A 20,955-nucleotide genomic window follows, 5' to 3' on the forward strand; every position below is an offset into this window, starting at 1 on the left:
AAAACCCCTCATGTATTAAATTATTCACTATATACTCCCTCCAATGGCTCAGTTGCCCTGTGTATTCCTGTAACCTTGGCTGCCATGTGGAGACCAGGGTGATAATGACTGTGTGTCTGTGCAGATGGTAGTGAGTCAGCCTGGAATAAGACAGTAGCTATTTAGCACTTCTGATTAGCACTGACAGCTCCCAAGCCCTAGCCTGCTTTCTCTTTCCCTCAACAAAATAATGTTATAAGTGCCAATGATATGAAGACAGCCACAAAAATATGTTCCATGAGCTTCCACATGTCTCCAAACTTTAGCAAAGCAGAGAATTAAAGAATAACTCCAACAGTCAGAATTCTTAGTTGCAATAATGGAATCCAGGTGAGCCAGTAGAAACAGAAATGTAAGGTGTCGGAGAACTTACAGAATATGAATGGACTTATAGGGATCCAAGTGCCACGCAGAATTCTCTGGGGAATCTGAATTTGGAATTTGACTTTCCAGCTTGCATTCCATAGGAAGGTATGCAACCAGGACATGGGAATGGTTGTTGTATTTGTAAATTGGGATATTGTTGTGTGACAGACGTTGAAGTGAATCGACCAATAAAGTGAAAATTTAGTGAACCGTTCTACTAATACACTGGCGAAAAATGTTAGTGATGCTGCATTCCTGAAATTTCAGAACTCACGAAGTCCTCCATTTAAAGAAATCCTTTTCTGAAGGAAATTTGATGGTTATCGCAACTCAATACTGATTACTTTATTACTGGTGAAATGAGTATTTTTATTTTTTTAAAGATTTATTTATTTGAAGAGAGTCTCTCTCATACACACACATGCACAGAGACTGTGTGAGAGAGACAGAGAAGGAGAACGAATGTCATCTTGGTTCACTCCCCAAATGTCTACAAGGGATGGGCCAGGCTGAAGCTAGAGCCAAGAACTCCACCAATGTCTCTCACGTGGGTGGCAGAGGCCCAGATATTTGGGCCATCATTTGCTGCCTTGATAGGTACATTACTAGCAGGATGTTGGATTGGTAGTCGAGTAACCAACACTCAAAGCAGCACTCAGGGGATGCGGGTGCTCCTAGTGGTGGCTTAACTTGCTCCACCACGATGCCAGACCCAAGTGCTTGGGCCTCTGCACCCACATGGGAGACCCGGAAGAAGCTCCTGGCTTCAGGTCGGTGCAGCTCTAGCCATTGCGGCCATTTGGGGAGTGAACCAACAGATGGAAGACCTCTCTCTCTCTCTCTCTCTCTCTCTCTCTCTCTCTGTAATTCTGTCTTTCAAATAAATAAAATAAATATTTTTAAAATAAAACTGTTTCTTTGCAAAGGGAGCTGGAAGGCAGTGGGCTGGATAAAACAGAGTAGAACTCAGGACTGAAGCATCCTGCTTGGATTCCTCATGTTTTTCCCATGAGAGCATTTTGGTGGCTGTGCTATCATGCTTAACATCTAAATTGTTAAAGAGACTCATGATGTAGTGGCTTAAATAGAATGAGAGTTTATTTCTCTCTCATGTGCCTGTCCAGAATAGGCAATACAGGACTGGTATATTGACTCAGCTATATCTAATGTGTAGTGCTCATCTCTGTGCACACATTGACTATAGCTACTTTTCTCTGGACCATGGAAAGGAAAAAAAAGAAGCTACTCTTCTAGTTAAGGGTAAAACATAGATGTTTATATATACATTTTATATATATATATACACACATTATATATATATTATATATATTATATATATTATATTATATATATAAATTATATATATAAATTATATATTATGTATATTATATTATATATATAAATTATATATATAAATTATATATAAATATAAATAAATATATATAAAATATATATAATATATATATTTTATATATATTTATATATATATAAATATATATATATATATAAATTCTGACTCCTATGTTGCTGCTAGTCAGAACTTATTCACACAGCCATTCCTGGTTACATGGAAGGGCAGGAATTGTCATCTGTATCTGGAACTTAGTGAATATCTGGGCGGGGAATTCTGTTACTAAAAACAAGATGTGAATGGATAGTTGTGGAAGGCTAGCAGTTTGTGCTATGATGGCTTCTCAAAAATTGAGTTGGTTTTCCCTATATCAGAGCTACTTTCGTGGGCAGACTCAACAGTGGTGTCCTTCTCCTTTTTTTTTTTTTTTAAAGATTTAGTTGAAAGGCAGAGTTAGAGGGAGAGAGGCAGAGGCAGAGAGAGAGAAATCTCCCATCTGCTGTTTCATTGTCCAAATGTCTGCAATGGGCAGGCTGAAAACAGGATCCAGGAGCTTCATCTGGATCTCCCACATGGTGACAGGGGCCCAAGCACTTGGGGCTGTCTTCCACTGCTTTCCCAGGCACATTATCAGGGAGCTGGATCAGAAGTGGAGTGGCTGGGACTTGAATTGGTGCTCATGTGAGATGCTGGCGCTGCAGGCTGTGGTTTAACCTGATGCACCACAGCACTGGCCTCAACAGTGACCATTTGTGTTAGAACCTTGGAAAGTTCAGTGAGCAGTTTCTTAAATTGATTTCCTGGTAAATACTTCAGATTATGATAGACTGTCAGTGTTGAAAGGGATCTCAATTGTCACCTAGGTCAACTACTCATTTGAGAATCTTAACCAAAGCACCAATCTTTTAGATTTTCCCAGTTTTACATGTGAAAATTAAAAACTTGCACAAAGTTACAGAATTATTGTGACAATCAGTACTAGAATCCAGGGAACTGGTGAATTTAATTTTCCTTCTACTCTTTCTTGATAAATCCTTCTGAGTTTCATTTCTGTCAGGCTATGGTCAGAGAAAAGGTATTTGTGTTTATTATAAGCGATAATAATCTATGTATTTTTAGAGTCCTGTTAACTACTGTAGAATAATTGAGCTAGTATATTGATTTGTAAGACCCCCTTTCATCTGTTGAAACAGTGGAGTCTTGTTAGAACACAGTTCATGGTTACACATATTTGAATGATCATACAAGTTAGTGAAAAGGGTATTGACATGGAATTCAAATGGCATAACCTATTCTTGGCTATCTACTATCTATATGCATCTGGGAAAATAACTTAGGTTCATTGAAAGTTGGCCTATTTTTGGAATAAGGAATTAAACTAGGCTGCAAGTCTCTGAACCATTGGCATAGAATACATTCTAACCAATCCAAACCTGTATCAGTTGTAAAAAGCCTATTCAGGTGTTGTGCAGGCTAGAAGAAGTTCACCCAACTTATAGCTCTATAAATTTATCTTAAAACTGAATCACGCATGGTAAAAAGTTGCACCCGCGGCCTGCGTTGTTAGTGTACATCCTCATCCTTGGTGCTTCTACAGTGAAACACTGCACTGAAGCTTTCAACTGAAGACTAGATGTTATTTTTAGACTTCAAGTTTCAAACAAATAGCAGAACAGTGATAAATCTCTCTAAGACAGTTCTGGAACAATAAGCAAGTGTTATGTCTTTAGAAAAGTCAGATTTCTAAGTCCTTCTGTAAAACAAATTATAAAACAATGTGGAGATTGGCTTCCAAAAGGACAAGGAATCCATTTGGCCATAAAAGTGACAGTTTCTAGAGGCTAATTCAAAAAGCTGTCACATTCCATTATGTTTAGAAGAACCTCAGCTCTGAAGAGAGGACAACTGCGGGCCTGTAGGTGAGCTTGAGTAATATCGTTAGTGAGGTCAAGAGATAAATTTTGCAGTGAGAACAAAATCCATTTAAGATGAATTGGACAGAATAATTCTAAATTACGGCATTGACATTCCCACTTCACTTATAGGAATGAGATAAAGCAAAACATTCCAGTAGATGGAACATGAACTACTAATCCCCAGAAAGAAGACAAAGGAGGGGAGTGCATTGCTCTTACGAAGAATGAACAATTTTCTGCAGTCTCCATGTTGACAATGAGAGATTGTGGCAAGGAAGAAAGTGATAGGAGAGGCAGTCTTAGGTCAAAACAGAGAACAATGAAGAACTAAACAATAGCTCTTATCTGTTCTGCCGGTGAGCTTACCTTCTTGGCTATCAGCAGTCTTGTTCTTTGACTATTGGCCCAGTTCCATGCCCAGAGGGTTAAATCTTTGTACTCTCTTACTCTCCTCTCTCCTCTCTCTCTTTCTCTGTATTTTAATCATTTAAACAATATTTCCCCATGTTATTTTTTCCCTGACTCCTAAAAAGCGGTGCCTCTCTTCCAAAAGTGTGGATGTGGAACTGTCACTACAATTTCACCTTATTTATTGGAAAATGTACCCAGGAAGAGCCCTGGGGGCTCTGGAAATGAAGACAAGCATCCTAACACATAAGAGCATGAAGTGCCTGTGGTCTGCAGAGCCAGGGAAGGCACCTGAGTCCCAGGGTCCCACCGCCTGGGATTGCAGTGCTGCTGGGAGTTGGTCCTGTCACCTCAGCGACCCTCTGGCCTTCCTAGCAATCTTCTCACCACCTTTCCCCTCCTGAAGCTCTCACCAGGCCTGTGCTTCTGCAGCTCTGCAAGACGTAGAACCCTTTGCTGGACCAAGGAGGAGAGGCGATGTCTCACCATGACCTCTGGCAGCTCTTAGCTTATCTTTTTGACGTCCAGGAAGTGGTCTCTCATTATTCCCCTAAGAGGCCTGATATTTCAAGGTTTGCACTCTGGGTTGGTTAAATGATAGAGAAGAAAGAAGAGGCTTTGGTACTGTGTTTTCAGGCTGGGTGAAGTTCGTCGACATGTTAACTTCCAGAACTTGTTGATTCCCTTCCCAACAGCCTTGGATATACCATATAGATATACAGGATCTTTGTTTCCTTGCAATGCTTTTGAGTTGAAATGAGTCCTTTCTGTCTTTCTTGCCCAGCTCTCCCATCCCAATTTCCCTTGTTCCTCCCCGCCTCTCTTCTCTTGCTTCCTTTCTGTACACTTCTCTCAAATTTTCCTTTGTCCTCCTGCACAAGGCATCAAGAAAGATCTCTCTTGTCTTGTAGAATTACTGCCATATTTCAGAATAATCTTGAGACAAATATGATTTTATGGGATAGTTCAGAACCTATACAACCTGCAAGGCTCTCCTCTAGAGTGGAGCTTACATCTCCACACCATGATGGCCCTGGGTCCTTCGCCCATATCATTCTGATACAGTGTGACTCCACACTAGACTGAGTCTATTTTTCTAAAAGTGAAGTAATATTATTAGCATGCCCCTTAAGAGGTAGGATAATGCTTGTGTAAGGTAACTAGAAAAAGCTTTTCAGAACTTGCTAACACAGTAGAGGAATGGAAAGAAAGAGGGTTTTGGAATTATTCCACCCTTGGTTCAATTTTCACATTTCCCACCTGTGCGAGAGGGCTGCCAGAGGCCACAGTGGACTCAGCCCTGTCCTTTGTCTGAAACACAAGCTTCCTCTTCTTTGATGGCTGCAGAGGCACGGAACTGGTGCCTTGGGAAGGACACAGAGGTGGTAAGAAGCTGCCTAGGAAGGCAGGGGTGAGCTGGAATGACAGGACCTCAGCTCCCCAGAGCAAGGAATGTTATGGTAACTTCTCTCAACATCAAGATAATAATCAAGATAAAAACACCTAATACAGGATTGTTGAAGGCCAAAGCCACTTTGCAAAGATGCCTAATGAACGTGAACATCTCAATATTCTTGCTGATAAAAGAAACTCAAAATCCTCTTATCTTATTAATTGCACCTGCAGATTATTGTGAGCTTAGTTTTTTGCCAGCCACCATTATGAGCATTTTATCTAGTGTAATTCTCATTCTGATCCCATGAACTATATTTTCATGTGACTGGTGTAAAACAGCGACGGTCAGAGATTAAGTGGCTTGTTTGAGGACACCCGGCTGGCCGGCATGCCGCGTGTCAGTGCCATGTGGGTTCTCCCTGGTGGGCTGGCTTCAGAACCACCACAATGAACCATCAGCATGAACACTGCCTCCCTGTAGCACGTATCTGGGTCAATCATCCCCTTCGCACTCGAAATCATTATGTCAGATGGAGATTCATCCTTTTCACATCAACACACTCCCTATCTGCTGGTTCTAGGATTATTCATTATGGGTAAAAGGTATAATTTTGAGTGCTGTTACATGAAAACTGAATGGCCCAGAACCAAGCACCTGCAGTAATTGTCTCCATGTGTTAAGGTCTTGAAACAGTCTGTGAAAGTCAGGGAATAAGATGGGTGTCTCAGAAATGATTTGTTTCCCATCTGAATCCCTGCTAATGGCCTGGGAAAAGCAGCAGAGTGTGGTCCAAGTCCTTGGGCCCCTGCCACCCATGTGGAAGACCCAGAAGAACCTTCTTACTCCTGGCTTTGGCCTGGCCCAGCCCTGACTGTTGTGGCCATCTGGGGAGTGAACCAGCAGATGGAAGATCCCGCTCTCTGTCTCTCCCTCTCTCCCTCAGTAACACTGACTTTCAAACACATAAGTAAATCTTACAAAAAGAAATGATTGATTACAGATTGAACAATACTTTTTAAAAAAGATTTATTTATTTATTTGAAAGGCAGAGTTGCAGAGGCAGAGAGCGAGATCTTTTATCCACTGATCCACTCCCCAAATGGCTGCAACAGCTGGAGCTGGGCCCATCAGAAGCCAGGAGTCAGGAGCTTCCTCCTGGTCTCCCATGTGGGTGCAGGGGCCCAAGGACTTGGGCCACCTTTCACTGCTTTCCTAGGTCATAGCAAAGAGATGGATTGGAAGAGGGGCAGCCAGGACTCGAATCAGCCGCACATATGGGATGCTGGCACTGTAGGCAGTGCCACAACACTGGCACTGAACAATACTTTGAAATTAATAACTGCTTTAAAAAGTACTGTAAAGATTGATATTATGGAAAAAATTAAAATATCTTCATTTTTCTAAACTTTCTCTACTGGTACATTACCTCAACATAAAAGGCAGTGAAGAAATGTGAGCCAGTAGCTGCTGGTAGGTTTTGGTTCACAGAGTATGTTGAAAGACCTGAACCTGATTTCCAAATTAAAATTACAAAAGTAAAATCAAGAAACTCAGGTTCGACCCAACTCCCACCCTGGCGCCCAGAGTCCTAATTCCCTTGTGTAGAATCTCTGCTAGAAGATGAAGTTGAATTTGTATGTGATGTGTGCACGTGTGTTGTGTGCTGTTGCATTATGGTTTGTATGTGTGTGATGTGTATTTGTAAGTGGTTTGAGGGTGTGTATATCTGAGTGTACCTATGTGTGTTGTGTGGTATCATGATGTATCTATATAGGGTATGTTTGTGTGGTTTGTATTTGTGGGACATACGGGTATATGATGTGTATGGTGTATATTTGTATGTAGTTGGTAAATGTGATGTGTATATGTGCATTTGCATGTGTGTGTGTTATGTGGCTGTATGTAGTATGTATGTGTATATGTGTATGAAAATGTGCTTATGTGGTTTATATGCATATGCAATGAATGAGTATGTGATATATGTATGTATGGAAAATTTGTAGGTGATATGTATATGAAGGTACTTCAAAAAGTTTGTGGAAAATGGAATTAAAAGGTGTTTATTTTAGTACAATCAATGTTGAAATTCATGCGTAGTTTTTCATAGCATATTTTCATGAATTTTTTGAAGACCCTTCATATAAATGGATTTAAAACATTTTTGCATGAAAATAAACATTTAATTCCATTTTCCACAAACTCTTTGAGGTAACCTGGCATGCATGGGGAGATGGTAGGGGGTATGCACTTGTGGGTATGGAATATGTTTATGCACATTATGTCTACATATGTTTGTGATGTATGGATATTTAGGATGTATATGTGTGTCTATTTGCATTTGGGTTGTGCATTTGAATTTGAAATGGTGTATGAAAGTGTGTGGTGAATTTATATGTGGTATCCCTGGGCAGTGTCGGGTGTATGTTTCATGCATATGTGTATATGATGTGTTTATGTGGTATGTGTAGGAGAGTTCTTCAGGTTCATAGAAACTGAACTCCATGTCCCTCAAACTTTTGGAAGTACCCTTGTATTTATGTGTGGTATATCCATGTGCTATGTGCATGTGTGTGGAATTATATGTACAGTTTGCGTGTTATGTAGGTGTTTGCATGTGGTAAGTATGTGTGGCATCTCTTGTTGGCTTGTGTGTGATTTGTTTGGGTTTGGTGTGTGTATGGTGTATGTGTGATCCGTGTGTGTGGTGGCATGCACACATTGCAGCACTGTGACAGAGAGAAGGAGAGACAGAAAGGGGTATGTGGTACAGTCACAAATAGTCATTTATCCTTTACTAGTCCCAGACAGAATGAAGGGCTATTCAGAACCATTGTCATTAATTCTGTCTTGAAATAAGCTGAATATAATAGTACCCCAGAAATAGCTCTGATCCTTTTTCTTGGTTCTCCCAAAGTCACAGTAGGTTGCAGACAGGAATGCCTCGCCATTCATTCTAACAGGCTTCCTCGGCCCCCTCGGCCTCCAAGGAGCTGGCTCCTGTTGCCGGGGAGTAGAAGAAGGGGAGGGCACTGGAGAAAGTTTCAAAAATCAGGAATTAATCATTGATTTGTGCTCAGATCTGTGTTTCGCTGCCGATTTGAGACACGATTCCATTTGTACTGGCCATAGCCCTCCTCCAAGTGCACGGTACTTCAGGTTGGGTTTATCTGGCACACATTGGGTCTTCCAAATTGACAGGGCATCCTTTCTTAATCTGAAAAGAAGCTTGGCCACCCGCAAACAGCATAACAAAGAAACCTCCACAGCCTCCTTTGAAGCTCCTTCATCCGAGTATCTGAAAAACTATGCTTTCTGGCTGTTAGAAGCTCCACTTTGAAATTTTTTTTTTTTTTAATATTTTCTTATTAGACTCCTGAAAAATAAACCTGTCTTGGACCTCGGGCTCTGAGGCGGGACATGAATACAAACACCACTGGCTAAACCTTTGTGCCATTTGTCCCTACATGCACTCTATTCAAAGAGCCGGTCTAAAATGCAATTTTGAAGCTGAAACAACAAACCTTTTCTCAGAATCCTTTGGCAGAGACACCGGGGTAGCGCCAGGAAGAAGTGCGCCAAATCCCAATTACTCCCTGGAGAGCCAATCATCCTACAGGAACCTGCATAACGTTCCATCTCCTGCACCAGGCAGATGCCCACAGCTTTCTTGTCTCGTTGTTTGCGGCCACTTGGAGATGTTGCTGTTGTCACACACTACACAGGGGAGGACGGCAGAGTGCATTTCAGTTACTTGGGCAATTTTTAGAACAAGAACTGATCGAGGTGGCTGTTTGGAAAGGCTTTCTTCTTCCGTGTTGGCAGTGGTGAGGCTGCTTGTCACTCTTGTGTCTTGGCATCTTGCTAGCAGGGGTAGCTCAAGGGGACTTCAGGGACCATGCCAGAGCGAGGGGGAACATGGTCAGGGCTTGATCTTTACACATAACCAGTGCCTATTTCCTTCAGTAGAACAGCTTCTCTAAAAAGACATTGTTTTATTCTAGGGTTTTGTGTAAGACTTAGTAAAATGAAATAATCCCCCTGCACAAGAGTCTTAAGATGTGCAAGGACTTTATGAGTAATGAACAGCAACTTAGGGATCTCCTTGTATGCAGCAACAGCAGGTGATCAACTTATAAAGTAATCCCAACAGTCAGCAAGCTACTCTGATCCACCACCAACAGCCTGAGTCTAAACCTCTCCACTACTTCATTTCCTCCCTGTCAGAGGTGCACTTAACTCATGAGGAAGCTACGTAGACCCATGAGGGTCTTATAAGCTAGATGAAATGCTGGGCTTCATTTTCAAAGTCATGACATTCCACAGATATGGCTTCAGCAGGTTTGAGCTTTGGAATTGGGTGGACAATTGATTGGAGAGTGACAAGACTCAAAATGGAGAGTGTAAGTATGAATTTATTGCCTTTGAATTTTCTCTTCATCAGTCATCGGAAAAGAATGTATTTCTGTGATGGGTGATAGGGGAAAGACCAGTGCCAACAGAACACTTGTGAATTAAAAAAAGGAGAACCATTCATTTATTCAACAAATATTTATTTCATTGATTCATTCAGTTAATTCAACAAATAGTTGAAGGCCTACTATGTGCCTACATTGGCTCTTCGTCCTGGAGGGCAAAGCCATTGCCTGCATGGAGGTTACTTTCTAAAATAGGGGAGATGGTAAACAAAAGTAAAATGACTAGTGTGTTAAATGGTCATAATGACTAAGACAAAAAAAAGTGATGGGGTACCCAAAATTTTGCAACAGAGATTAAATTTTTAAAAATGATGTGCTGGCCGTCAAAGGTCCAAGGAGGTGATGTCTCACCAAATGTGCAGCGTAGGAGTTAACTACAAATGTCCCTAGAGAAAACATTTCATGGGAACAACAGGACCAAAGACTGTGAGAAAGCATCAGAACTGGAGTTTATGGAAGAGTAAAGGGGCCAGTGAGGAAAATAATAAGCAGTAAGCTCAGAGAGCTTGGGGATGAGGTCCAGGGCACTGGGGCCTCCTGGGCTCCTAGGGCAATGTGAGCATGTTTGTGTTGCGCTGAGAGAGATGGGACTGGTTGGAGGGTTCTCAGCAGAGGAGAGAAATGATCTTACTCACAATTGAACAGGATTTCTCTGGCTGCTGTGTGAAGAATGGAGGCGCGAGTGAGTCAGGGGTGTCACCTAGGAGGAATCTTCAGGAGTGTCACTAGGATTGTGCTGTGCTGGCTCAGGGTGGTAGGAACAGGGAAGGTGAGGGGTCATAGCAGGACTCTGGAGGTATGGTTCAAGGTAGAGCTGATGGGATATGCTAAGGATTGGACTGACAGCGTAAGAAGAATGAAGAGGCAGCCCGGGGAGGAGAGGGCTGCCATGAACTGACACAGAGGAGAGGCTGGGAGGGGCCGACTTGGTGCGGGGTGGGAAGATGGGGAATTCAGCATGGGCCAAGTTGGGTTGGAGGTTTCTGTCAGATCAGAAGCCATTATATGTGCTAGACTGCCTCTCAGGGGAGGGATCTGAGCTGGAGTTAGAAATTTGAGACCTCTCAGTATACAGGTGTATATGAAGTCACAAACCGGATTGGATCACTAAGGGGGTGTACCTAGAGAAGAAAGAGGTGAAATTAGACTTAAAAAGTATCTGGTACCTTCGAAACTCCTTGATATTCCCTACAACCACTTATCAGGAGCTCTAAGTAATTTTTTTTTTCAGTTTTCTCATCTTCTTATAACTAATTCTTTTTCCAATGTAATAGTTTTCTTTCTTTCTTTCTTTTTTTTTTTTTCCTACAGAAGCACAATACAGATTAATAGTGTTTTGGCTACCTATTTGGTTTAAATAGAATTCACAGATAATCTTGGAACTTAATTTATATTTTCAACACTGTTTCTATGGGAACATATATTCTGAACTCTATGGAGTTGTCTATCAAATTACCTTGGAGCCAATACTTAGTTTCAGATTGGAAACTTCTTGTAATTTCATTGCCGAATGCTTTATTTTTTGTCATCTTTGATATTTTCATTGGCTCAAATATCCTTCATATTCATCATTTTTATAAAACAACCAAAGTATTTGTTCCTCTGAACTTGAATGTAGTATTCTGTTTTCATGATTAGGTATTCTTCTTTTTCATTTTCTTTTTTTGGAAGATTTATTTACTTTATTTGAAAGAGTTACAGGGTGAGAGAGAGATATCAAGCTTCCATCTACTGGTTTACTCCCCAGATGGCTGTAACAGCCAGGCAGGGCTAGCCAGGACAAAGCCAGGAGCTTCAGCTGGGTCTCCCATGTGGGTGTCAGGGACCCAAACTCTTGTACCATTTTCTGCTACTTTTCCCAGGCCATTAACAAGGAGCTGGATTGGAAGTGGAGCAGCTGGGACATGAACCAGAGCTCATATGGAATGCTGGCATCACAGCTGGCAGCTTGACCTGCTATACAATGCTGACCCCATTTTTCTTCATTTTATAGTCTTCTCCCTTGGCTTTTATCTGCCCTCATTCCCTCACCCATTGATGTACATTAAGAACTATCTAACTTTATTCTAGAATAATGTTTATTTAAGTGCTCTACTAATTTTTATATGTAATGGAAACATACTCACTTCCTGCTATTATAGGCCTATTTACCTGAGGTTAATACCAGAGCAGATTTGATTGGTGCAATCCTTGGGGTGATGATTGTTTCCTCTGTGTCATGGGTTCTGGATTGTTCCTGACTGTAGGATATAGGAGAGAGGATAAATTGCCATTGGGGTGGTAGAAATGTAAGGAAGAAGCTGCAAAAGCTATTTCCCATCCTTGGTTCAACTTTTAGAAGCCCTTAAAGACACCCCATCATGTCCTCTCACTGAGGACTATATTATTCACTAGGCTCTTTGAGTAAACCAATTTACTTCTAACACCCTTACTCATTGTTCATTTAGGAGATTCCTTTTCTGATGGCCATTGTGACGTTTTGCATGTAATGGCCAATCTAATCAAGAGGATCTTCTGGATTAACTTCTTTCTGTTAATTGGACTTATGTTTACCCTCACTGTTAGGATTAATCTATTTGAAAACACTGCATTTCAGTATTTGTGAGGCATGTCCTCAAGTCACATTCTTTTTGTTACACCATTCACTGAGTTAATCTTTGGATGGGGTGAAATGTCATCAACATCACCAGAGAATTTCACAATCTCATTAGTTTCAGCCCAGCAGTTTTCGTTCTGACTGGGGAAAATGATCGCTGGGTCCTGCACTCAAATTCCTCAACTCCATTGCACTGGAAAGCTTTGATTTCTGTTTACGCTTCAAGTCCGCATTTTCATCACCGCTGTTCATTGATGCTTTCTCAGTCACTGTAAAATAATACTTAAATATATTATTCAGGTGAAATAGAACAGGTGACAAGGCATCTGGAAATCTGGAACATATCCCAATGGTCAATGGATAAATGCCCTCTTACATGTCAGTTTGGGTGACATTTGCACTGTCTGCTCTGCTCTTGTTATTGTGTAGGTTTCATGAGGTGTGAGGCAATAGATACATTTCCAGACTTGGAAGACCCCTAAGCAGCACTTTATCACAATCTTTATAACAGATGCCTTTCAAAGCATCTTTCATTAGTGATTGTCCTTTTCTGGTTGAGCATCTTAAGGCACATAAATTTCCATTCAATAATGGAAAACATTAGTTGTTAATTATTATTTTGAGGGTGGAAAAACCCAAGACTGCAGCTCCTAATGAATGCACTTAGAAATTCTTTGAGAAGCCAACCACCAGTGTAACAAGATAGGAACACTGTTTTCATTGATGGAAGGTTACGTAGTTGGTTCTACTTGGTGGAGGATTTGAGTGCTGCTTTTCCTAGAGGAGGGTCTACTGTCTGCCATTTGTGGAATAAGAATTCTTCAGTGCTTTTTTTCCCCAGTAGCTGGCACATTTTTAGTTTTTTGAGTCTGTGGCATTGCATGGAGATCCAGTTGCCCCTTTGAAAGGCAAAAATTGACAAATAAAGGAAAACTGATGAAAGTTTTTTAAAAATAGGAGACAGAAAGGAAAGAGAAAAGGATAGCAAAAAAAGACATGATGAGGAAGAAGGAGAAGGAGAAGAGAATGGTATATAAAGGAAAAAGGAGAAAAAGAAAATGGGAAAATCAAGCAGAATTTTTGCTTTATGCCAAGCTAATCTCTTCCATTAGTATTGGCATGAGAAGATCATGGACATGTAGTTTTCAGTTTGATTCCCTGGTTTGACTGGCCATGCCTTTCTGCTCAGAATTGCAGAAAACTTTCTACCCAGTTTACTTAACCTCTGTTTTATCATTCAGTTATAGCTTACCTGGTGCCGTGTCCATATCCATCCATCCATCCACGATCTACATTTATTTGCCATTTCTTTTTATAGAGAACTGTGATTTTTTTTCCATAACTTTCTTTTCTGCTTTTGGATAACAAGAAGGGAGCTGGGGGAACATTTCCCACACTCTTGTTAGTCTACTGCTTTAAAGATATTAAACTTGCGTAAGCAAATAGTATAGAAGTGGCTACCATGAAAATGAGTGACATTTTACATGACAAAATGATAAAGCATTTATTTGAAAACTTGAATACATGAGTTCTGGGAAATTCTGTGCATTTTAGCAGTTCCTTTGCTACTTGGAATTATCAAATTCTATTATCCTTCTGTCGTAAGAGCAATTGGCTGTTTTCTGAGAGTGTTGATGGGCATATTATTGGTATTGGTCATTTTCAAGTTATTGACCATTTTTCTGTGAATCTGTGGATGGAAGGGCTATTATATATTTTCTATGACTTTTCTGGGAAAGTTTCAGGTAGAAGTTACTTTTTCTTTTTAAAATATTTGTGTATTTATTAGTTAGTAAGTTAGAAGGATAGAGAGGGAGGGAGGAAGGAAGGATAGAGATAGATAGATATTAAGATCTTCTGTCTGCTGGTTCATTCCCCAAATGCCCACAACAGCCAGGGCTGGGTCAGGCTAAAGCTAGAAGCCAGGAGCCATGAACTCCATCTGGTCTCCCACAAGGCTGATAGGGACACAAGCACTTGGGCAATTTTCTGCTGCTTTTCCAGGCACATTAGCTGGCAGCAGGATTGAAAGTAGAGTAGCTAGAAATCGGACCAATGCTCATGAGGAATGTAAGTGCTGTAGGTGGCAGCATCACCCACTCCACCACAGCACCACTTCAAGTTTTCCTTCTTGATCAGAACTATTCAGCTGCAGTTTAGGTTATCTGATGTCATGTCCATCTTTCCATCCATCCATCCATCTAGGATATTTACCTATTTCTCATTCCTTTCTATAAAGACCTGTGGTATTAGCAATACCCTTCGCTTGTTGATAGCTGGCCTTTCGGTGTTTTACCAACTACACAAGGACAAGTTGCTGCTTCTCTCATCTATTATGAATATTCAAATTATAGTTCAAACTTCTTTGAGAATGCATGGTCTTCTCTGTTACAAAATGAAATTCAAATCTACATAAGAGGATCATTTTAAAATACATATAGTAGGAAAAATTTTTATATTTAAAAAAATTATTTTAATATTATTTGAAAGACATGTGAGAGGCCGGCGCTGTGACTCACTAGGCTAATCCTCCACCTATGGCACTGGCACCCTGGGTTCTAGTCCCGGTCGGGGCACCGGATTCTGTCCTGGTTGCTCCTCTTCCAGTCCAGCTCTCTGCTGTGGCCCAGAAAAGCAGTGGAGGATGGCCCAAGTGCTTGGGCCCTGCACCCGCATGGGAGACCAGGAGGAAGCACCTGGCTCCTGGCTTCGTATCAGCGCAGCGCGTTGGCTGTAGCGGCCATTTAGGGGGTGAACCAACAGAAGGAAGACCTTTCTCTTTGTCTCTCTCTCTTTCACTGTCACTAACTCTGCCTGTAAAAAAAAAAAAAAAAAAAAAGAAAGAAAGAAAGACATGGGGGAGGGGAGAAGAGAGACAACAGATAGAAAGACAAGGAAAGATCTTCCATATGCTGGTTTGTTCCCCAAATGCCCACAAAGCCAGGGCTGGGTCATACTGAAGCCTGGAGCCTGGAACTCCACTGGGTCTCCCATGTGGTAGCAGGGACCCAAGTACTTACGCCATCATCTACTATCTTCCTGGATACAGATTTAGAAGGAAGCTGGATCAAAATGGAGGAGACAAAATTTGAACCAGGCACTCCTTGTGGGCATCCCGAGCAGTGACCGAAGCTGCTGAGCCAAACTCCCACTCTGTTTTCACCGACCTTATTTCATCTATAAGATATGATACATTTTCTGCTTACCTAGGAAATATGGCTGGTGGAGTCAGTGTGCTCAGATTTCAAGAAAAAAATCAGGAAAATAGTGTTGATAGAACCACTATTATAGGTGCTAGGTGCCTATAAAAATAACTACAATTGATATTCATCATGGTCTTGTTGGGTACCCTCACTCTTGGCCATTTAGGAATTAGGTCAGGATGACACTCCAAGTCAAATGTGAAGTTAGGAATTGATCTCACGTCTATGTGGTTCCAAACCTGTCTTCTCTCTTGCCCCCTGTTGTCCATTTTCTTTGCAACTATCACAACTTTATTCAAATCCTTACTTCTCTCAAGTCCTATAACCTCTTTTCAAATAGGATAGAAATCAAGATTAATTGAAAAGTCGAATGTGACATTGGTAGTGGAAGTTTTTATTATCTCTGCATAGTAATTGAGGAGGAAAAAGAGGTGAGAGATGTATTGGAAAGACATGGGCTTTGCTATGAGCAGGACAGGGTTTGAAGCCTGTGTGATTATGGAAGATATTAACCCCTCTAAAGCATATTTTCTTAATTGAAAAATTCACAATATCTGAGATGTATATTTTATGTGAAAATTGAAGAAGGGATACATATGTGGAGGTGGTTGGATCAATAAATTGGTTTCTTTTCCTCTGAGTCCTGGATTGACAGGACTGAGTTAAATATTATCTAAGCTACTTGCCTGCTCTAATATTCTCTGGGGTGGCACCATAAACATTGCTTCTACAAGTGATTATTGTGGTATGGGGAGATTAAAGTCTTGAGCAAGTGTAGAGTTTGCACAAGTTTGAAAAATTCTAATTCTAATCCAATAATTATTTAGATTATATATTTAAAAATGTGTTCTGGAACACAGAAAGGTGGTGACCATGGCGTCAGAGTGAAGACTTTACAGCAGCGGGGACATTGCAGCTGGGATTTGAAAGATGAAGGGTTTTTACTGACACATTCAAGAGGTAAAGGGTTTTCTTGGAAGAAGCACCAAGTTCAAGGGCACAGAGGCAGGAGAGAATATGTGTGCTTGGAGAAGAATGAGGAGGGTGCTATGATTCAGTGTTGAGTGTGCAAAAAATAAAATGTGGTGTTTTATGCCCTCCCAACAACTGGAATCTTCATCCTGTAAATAGGGAGGAGCAAGTAGAGCATGTAACTGCCCTTATTGGATCTGTGTTTTACAAAGATAGTAGGTGACACTTTGGCAGATGAAATGATAAGGCGAGAGGCAAGATGTCCAGTTCATTAGATATTACATTACTATTAGTTGTTATTATCTTTATTTTCTTTTCATATTTGGAACCTATTGAATTTGAGCTCTCAGGAGTTTTTGCAGACTGTTGAAAAGTCTATAAGGCCAAGGCACAGTGTCCCTAGTGTCTAGTGAGAAAATGGCCCATTCTTCTGTTCCTTCTCTCCTCATGTTGTTCCCGGCCCCAGAACATCATTTTTCCCTAAACACAAGAATTCTTTTGTTCCACTCCGCTCCCTTGGAGTCCTGTGTCCTTTATCTACCCATTTTCCCTCTTCGTTTCTGTAAGGAAGTGTTGTAGGCTGAATTGTTTTCCCCCAGATTCACACATGAAAGTTCAATCCTCAATTCTGTATTGTGTGACTTTTAAGAGGTGATGAACAGGCCAGTGTTGTGGTATAGCAGATAAAGCTGCCACCTTCAACACTGTCATTCCATAGGGGTGTTGGTTCAAGTCCTGGCAGCTCCACTTCCTATCTACGTCCTTGCTGATGTCCTGGAAAAAGCAGTGGAACTCTTGGCTCCTGGCTTTAGCCTGGCACAGCACTGGTCATTGTGGCTATCTGGAGAGTAAACCAATGGCTGGAATATCTCTCTTTCTTTGTCTCTCCTGCTCTTTGTGACTCTGACTTACAAATAAAGAAATACATCTTTTGAAAAAAATAAAAGGGTGATGGAGGTAAAATGAGGTCATTAGGGTGGGCCTCCATCAAAGTTGACTTGGATGGAAGAGGGAATTTAGACCCAGGCACACATAGAAGAGGACCGTATGAAGATGTAGGCAGAGATGATCATCTGTAAATCAAGGAGAGAGGCCCTTAGAAGAACCTAGCTCTGCTGATACTTTCTTCTTGGACTTCCCAGCCTCCAGAACTAAGAAGAAAAACATTTTCCTTGTCAAGCCACCCAGTGTGTGGTACTGCATTATGGGAGCCCTGGCAAACTCACACTAGGGTAGGACTAAAAAGAAAACTAAAAGCATTTATACGTGAATAATTTTGGCCCAAGCAGAGACAAGGACATCTGGGTTGTTGAGGCATGCAAGAAAGAGGATGTAGGGACTGGCACTATGGCATAGCAGGTTAAGCTACAGCCTGCAATGCCAGCAAGCCATATGGGCACCAGTTCAACTCCTGGCTGCTCCACTTCCAATCCAGCTCCCTGCTAATGTGCCTTGTAAAGCTGGGGACGATGGCCCAAGGAGTTGGGTCCCTGCCACCATGTGGGAGAAACAGATGGAGTTCTAGGTTCTTGTTTTCAGCCTCACCCAGCCCTGGCTGTTGCTGCCATTTGGGGGGTAAATCAGCAGATGGAAGGTCTCATTTTCTCTCTCTATTTCTCTCTCTCTCTGTCTTTCCCCTTATAACTCTGCCTTTCAAATAAATAAATAAAGCTTAAAAAGAAAAAAGAAAGGGGCTGTACTCTCTTGAACCTCTCTGACAAAATCCTTCTTTTCTGCTGTCTTTTGGGCTGGTTGCTCTGTTGGGGTCTGTACATGATAGTGAAGAGTAAGGGGAAAATGAAGAAAGAAGCCATTGTATCCTCTTGGGAGAAATAAAGACTGCAAACGTGCATAAATCATTAGACTGACTTGCTGCTACTTTAAGAAATTTTTCATCCTTTTTATCTTTTTTTATATCAGAAAGGCCAGGTTGAAAAGAAAAGTATTAAGCACTCTTAGGCTTCTCTACTGAAAACAAAATAGTTCTTATTTACAATAGAATATAATTTTAATATTTAGGTGACAGAGAAAACTGAACAGGTGACTGTATCTTTGCTTCACAACAAATAACAAACCCCTTTATTTCCCTTGCTTATGACCATATGTACATTTTCTATAAATTTTTAAAAATAATCTCATATGTTCAAGGCAAAATCACTTGCTTTCTGTAATGTAGGGCATCCAGGAATAATGAAGGAAAAAGAGAATATGTACTATATTGACTTTACCTAGTTTCCAATCTTGATAAACTGTCCTGCTCATGCCATACTGGAGTTTGATTGCAAAGTGACACTGCCCTCAACTGTCAGGAACCAAATTCAAAAGATTGAAGTCAAATGCCTTGGACTAGGAGCCAAGACTAAGAAAGTCATTAGGGAAAAAAAAAAAGCACAAATTCAAATTCTTCAAGTGCACTGTAACCTTGAGTTTGAATTGACTATGAATCCGACAGTGTGCTCAGGGAATGGACGGAGGAGGATGAATCCATTTCCCCAAACAAGTCAATGAAAGCCAGCAAAAAGGACATTAACATTCCACAGAAATGTGTTCCCCTGAGTGCCTGGGCTATTTACAGTATCAGCAGACGTTTTGATGATAATATCATTGATTAGGGGTAGAAGGAAGCGGGTAAGGATGGGCATTATCTTAGAATCTGAATGACTAAGGAGTCTTCACTAATTTAGGTGACTAAAAAAGCACCCCTCTTCCAAATTCTAAATGAAAATCTGTAGGTCTCCCCTGCGTTTTTGTCTTTGCGTTCACGCCTAGGCACTGCCTGCCTCTGTGACGGTGGCTGCGCTTCTGTGGGAGAGTGTGCTTCAAAGCACCGTGACAGGATTCTGGTCCTCCAAACACTTTGACTTCAAGTTGAGAAGAGGGCTTCTACACCCAGGTAAAGCGTTCTGCTCACCTACCCGCATTCTCTTTTCTCCACATTCCCTACCTGGATCATCATCTTCTCCCTCTGAAGAACTCCAAGAGGTCTTGTAAGGTACATTTTGTCAAATCATCCTGATTCAGCATTACTCATCTAATTAACATAGATTGGTTAGGTGTGTGTTTTTCTTTCTAGGTCATTTCCAATAACACAACTACCATACCATATTTACTGATAAGAACAGTAAAGAGACAAGAGAAACACGAGATTTGCTCTTCACTTGTGTTGACTTCAGCCAAGAGTCTTAGTTTCATGACCATAGCTTGCTTCAGAACTATTGGTGAGTCCTGTGCTCATATTATCCCTCCTGGAGGCCAGTTGTTTTTACAAGAATGTAACTTTAGGAATTTCAAAATACCCTCCCCTTCCTTCTACTTAGCTTTAGGAAAGTAGATGGAAGGGGAGGGTATTTTGAAATTTGTAGGCATACACAAGTACCTGAATGAAGCAGGTGGTGGGAGTATATTTAATTGCTAGCTATTTTGAGTATGTGTAGCAAATACTTAGACATTGTATTATCTTATTGTCTTAATTATCAAAGAGGGACAGCTACTTATTTTCTTACAAGGGGAGTAAGGTGGTGACGCAGTCTTCATCCAACAACCTGATTTCTTCCTTCCAAGTGTGAGGGTAAGCTGCCTGCCACCGATGTCTGTTGGGCAGTAGAGAGTGTATCTGATAATTGCTTTCCAACTTATTTCTGAGACTGAAGGCTCTGATCTAAAGTTTGTTCAACAGCATTAGCTAAAAGGAAGAAAAGAAAACATTTACTGAGCATTCATATATCAGACTCTGTGTAAGTATTTTTTTCCACATTGATGATGCTATGCTTACAGTAAGAGTATATGTTGCGTGGAATTATATGTTGCATTTTTATGTAAGTCAAAACCAGCTGGCAATATCATATGTTCAATGTAATGTGATCCTTAAAAAAATTAGTGGAGGGAAAGAGAGAGAGGAGAGAGAAAGTTCCTATTTGCCATTTCATTCTCCAAGTTCCCTCTACAGCTGGGGCGGGGCTGGGCTGGGCTGGGCTGAAGCTGGGAGCTGGGAGCTGGGAGCTGGGAGCTGGGAGCTGGGAGCTGGGAGCTGGGAACTCAACCCAGGTCTCCCATAAGGATTTCAGGAACCCAATTACTTGAACCATCACTGCTGTGTCCCAGAGTTTTTGTGAGCAGGAAGCAGGAGCCAGAAGCCAGAGGAAGGTATCAAATCCAGGGACTTTGATATGGGATAAGGGCATCTTAATCACCATCTTAACTGCTGGGTCAAATGTCCATCTCTGATCCTAGTTT

The 20,955-nt window shown here is 41.1% G+C and overlaps 1 long non-coding RNA gene across 3 annotated transcripts in view; it reads left to right on the forward strand.

The window, feature by feature from the left end:
- LOC133767603 (uncharacterized) overlaps positions 1 to 20,955 on the forward strand; it is a 371,079-nt gene that overhangs the window by 76,005 nt on the left and 274,119 nt on the right. For 2 of the 3 annotated variants that reach the window (XR_009866897.1, XR_009866898.1), the window contains exons 3-4: positions 19,492 to 19,714; positions 19,796 to 19,940. This is a non-coding gene — a long non-coding RNA (uncharacterized LOC133767603). The remainder of the gene's footprint in view (positions 1 to 19,491; positions 19,715 to 19,795; positions 19,941 to 20,955) is intronic. The other variant, XR_009866899.1, reaches the window with a different exon arrangement.

Source organism: Lepus europaeus, chromosome 10 (genome assembly GCF_033115175.1).
Source record: "Lepus europaeus isolate LE1 chromosome 10, mLepTim1.pri, whole genome shotgun sequence".
Lineage (NCBI taxonomy): Eukaryota > Metazoa > Chordata > Mammalia > Lagomorpha > Leporidae > Lepus > Lepus europaeus.